This window comes from Passer domesticus, chromosome 2 (genome assembly GCF_036417665.1).
Source record: "Passer domesticus isolate bPasDom1 chromosome 2, bPasDom1.hap1, whole genome shotgun sequence".
Classification (NCBI taxonomy): Eukaryota; Metazoa; Chordata; class Aves; order Passeriformes; family Passeridae; genus Passer; species Passer domesticus.
This window is the reverse complement of record NC_087475.1, coordinates 52,936,354-52,940,263: the sequence shown is the minus strand read 5'-3', so window position 1 is coordinate 52,940,263 and position 3,910 is coordinate 52,936,354. Positions and strand designations below refer to the sequence as shown.

Here is a 3,910-nt window from a genome sequence, read left to right as displayed (position 1 = left end):
TTTTGCTCAGAAACATAACTGGTAAGTGAACTTCCTCTCCTTATCTCAACCCATGAGTCTTACATCCTATTTCTTCCATTTCTTCTGTTGATGGGAAGTGAAAGAAAAAAAAAGAAACCAAACAAGTCGAAGAAGTCATAGGAAAGAATGTTGCCTGTTTTAAAGAAGTAACTTAAAATTTTTCTTCAGGATTTCTTTTGAAAATTGTTGTCAAAATGGATCAGTTTTGGTTTTAAGTCTAAATTCAAGCTTTCATTAAAGTCATGTAATAGACGTCTTGAGTTTTTGTAAAAATATTTTAATAGTGAAAAACTGCTGACTTTCATGCTACTGGTGATTATGTTTGTTGTTTCCCAGCTGACCTATCTTTCATGTTATACCTCTGATCATAAGCTGCAAGCACAGGCACAATTCAAAAGATCAGTGTAGGAGTTGAACAGGTTGGTTGTATCATAGAAAAAAATGTACAGCACAGAGAGTCAGAAAAATTTATAAATGCCTCTGGTAAGTAATTAGAAACTCAATACCACCTTTGCATCACAGAAGTTGCATTTCTGGAACATTTCTTTTTCCATTTCTCTTTTGTTGCTCTTGTTCTTCAATAAATCAGACGAAGACGCAAGAGCTAAATTGGATTTTCTTCAAAAAATCTATGGCAGCATCTCTTCTTCAACTTTTTGCTCCTCTAATGAGCTGAAAATGTGCCTTTCAGCCACCTCAAGTATTTGAAGTATTTATGATATGAGATGTTCACGGGAGGTAAGGAAAGCTCTCCAAAAAATTATGAAGGCAGTGCCAGCTCTCTGTTGGGAATTCTGTTCTACTGGAACTGTAGTTTCCTGACTGTTCCTAAAACTTTCTCACTAAGCCAGAAAGAAAAAAAGATAATAATAAAAAAATTATTGTGTGGGAAGATTGGGGAATTCAGAAGTATGTGCAAAGAAAAAAAAAAATAAAATGGAAGAGGAAAAAATATGCTGGATAGAAAACACAGAGGAGAAAATTTCATTAATGTGTGTATATAAAGGAAAGAAATAAATTAGAGAAATGTTTGTATTTAAGGAAAAGAATGTGAAATTAGAAGCAGAACAAACTGAGTTGTCAAAGTTTATCATAATTCCAAGTTCACATGCTGAAGGGTGGTTCACAACAGAATAGAACTGGCCTTCTAAAATTTGCATTTTTACATTTGAATATGCAAGTCAGATAATACTTTGTTCCCTTTGGCTTGTCACTTCTGTTTTATCAGCTTATCTGGTGAGTGGCTTTTGCAGACTATTACTATTCTCAGTATAGCTTCTGTCTTTGTTCAACTGCTACCCAGTATACACAAGGAAAGCTTGAGAAGAATAAAAATCTCAGGCTTTTTTTCCCACCTTCCACCTTTTTCTATTGATCTGAGAGATAAAAAGAAGCTATCATCTAATCAAAGATGAGTGTTTGACCCTTGTACAAAGTAAAACCATAACAATTAATTTATGCTTCTTGTTTGGATAGATTTCTTGAATACACAAATATGCAGACTGAGTTGCTCAAATCTGAAATTATAATGCCCTTTCTATAATTATGAATTCCACTTCTGCGAATAGAAATAGACTTCTGTTTCAAAAACAGTACATGTAGGGAAAGGGAAAAAAAATCTAAGTTTCCTGTGGGGAACAGTTCAAGTGAAAACAAATAGAGAACTAATGCTCTTTCAGGCCAGCTGGCAAATCAGGACCCAGCTGCTGTTTTTGAGTCTGTGAAGTTCAGCACCCGCAGGAGCTAGAAACATAGTTATAATTTATGTACAGGTGAGCTTCTGAGGGTCTAGGGAGCCCTCAGACCTACACATTTGAAATTTTTGCTCCTGGACTCACACATTCTGCAGAACTTACAGTGTTGCTTGTTGACTTCAGGACCTCTTTGTCAACTTCTGCTTCTCACTAACCAGTAGAATATTGAATATATTGTATTTCCCTAAGATTCACTTTCAATACAGCCTCCATCCATATTCACTGCTTCTTAGATCATGAAGACAATAACAGCAGTAACAAAATACTTCTTCCCGAGGACTGAGCCAATTCTTATTTAGCTCTTCCTGAGCTCCATGCAGTGAATCACAGCCCTAGTTACCAACCTCCGCACAGCTGTCTGTTCATACTAAGCACGTTTCTGTTTCCAGCCTGATTGGGGTTCACTGTTTAATCTTCTGCCACCCAACAGAGCATAGATATTTCTGTAGTCAGCTGTAGTTCCTGTCCAGCTGGATCAGAAAATTAAGTGGAAAAGGCCGTATAAGTACTCTCAGCCATTTTTTGACTGTCAGAGATTTTTTTTTTTACCACATCATGCTCCTGTTAAATCAAAATGATAAGAGTGTCTACCTGCTCAGTCACTCTTGATGAGGAGGAGCAGTGTGCCAGCTGAAGCACATTGCAAGCAGAATCTGAGGCTCCTGAGTTACAGAAATTGTAATTGGATACATGGAAATGTAGCAATGATAAGGCTACAGTTAGCAGAAGATAATATTGGTCGTGTTCTGTCCAGGAAAAAAAAATTTATGTCATTCCTCCCATAAATTTCTTCTGTTTTTTGTTTGATAAGAGGAAATGGAAAGAGAAGCTAAAGTATACCAGAAGATTCTGATAAGCAACAAAAGAAAAACAATTGCCCAAATCACCCACATTAACATAATACACTGAAGAATAGGCAGCTGTAATGATTTTTTAAAATACTGATATGCTGAAGGGAATAACAGTTACCATCTCAGCCGACAGCAGCTGCCAACAGTGAGTGTAATAATTTTTTAGTCTCTGTGGTGCCTACAATAGACCGCAATTTTGTGGGTGCTAGGAATGCACCAAAGAATTTCAAACAAAAACCCTTTTTATTTTTCTCCCATAACATTCCATCTTATTATGACAGCCATAGCAACGGAGTCAAAAGCTTGATCATAGAAGTGATGGCTGCATATTTATAAGGTCCATAGCTCTTGTTTCCCAGTGGATTTTGTGTCATTTCAGTCAGAAAATTGCCTCCAGACAAATGCAATAATAAATTGGAGAAATCATTTTCTGCCTTTTCTTTCACTGTTGTGAGCCTGAACATGTAGGAAAGTGAAAAGATAATGGTCATCATGAAATGCTTGCTTTGGTAGCAGTAAAATAATCTAGACAGTTCTTGTTTCATGACAAAGCTGAGTCTTCACAGGAAAACTACCCCACCAACAATTAGTGCTTGCCATGATGTAAGAGAAATTAATTTTTCCTTTGAAGTAAATTTAAAAGTACTAAAGTCTTGTATATGTTAAAATTTGTAAACTATAGACACATTTCTGAAAGACTTAATTACATACATTTAAATTATCTGAAGTCTTTAGTGCAAGATGGAATAAATAATTGCATGTCCGTAACATGAGGTTTCTAAAACTTGGAGTGCCTAGATTTTTTTGACATTTTATGAGTAATAATTACTAATTACTAGATTAGGTATCCATCAACAGATGGATAAAAACAATTTTAAATAATTGAGTTCAGAGTTACATACAGCTGATCACAAAGCAGTACCAGCCATCATTATTTTACTCCTTTCTGGTGATTGGGAAGCTGAGTTAGAATTTCAAGTTAGCTTGTCTGAATTACTAGTGTTTACAGTAGAGAAAATTATTCTGAAGATAAAATTATAAATATGTTCTTAGAAGAAGGGATTAGGGTCACAACCTTGCTAGATATACACAGTTACTGCTATAAACAAAGAATAAAGGAACGGAAGAGCTGATTATTTTTTCCCCCCTCAGGTACATTCAAGTATTGATTTAATTGCATTCCTTTACCCTTTAGCAAACATTGTGTCTAAGCTCCTGGTCTTCCAAACCACAACTGCCAAGGAGTGGTAGGTGGGAGAGTTTGCATACAAAGAGTGCTTAATA

General features: G+C 35.7%; 1 long non-coding RNA gene across 1 annotated transcript; it reads right to left on the bottom strand.

Annotated features, from left to right (window-relative positions):
• Positions 1-562: 562 nt before the first annotated feature.
• LOC135295416 (uncharacterized) lies at positions 563-2,835 on the bottom strand. The gene is made up of 3 exons (XR_010357502.1): positions 2,745-2,835; positions 2,120-2,245; positions 563-863 (listed from the first exon to the last, which is right to left on the bottom strand). It is a non-coding gene; the product is annotated as an uncharacterized LOC135295416 (long non-coding RNA).
• Positions 2,836-3,910: the final 1,075 nt, after the last annotated feature.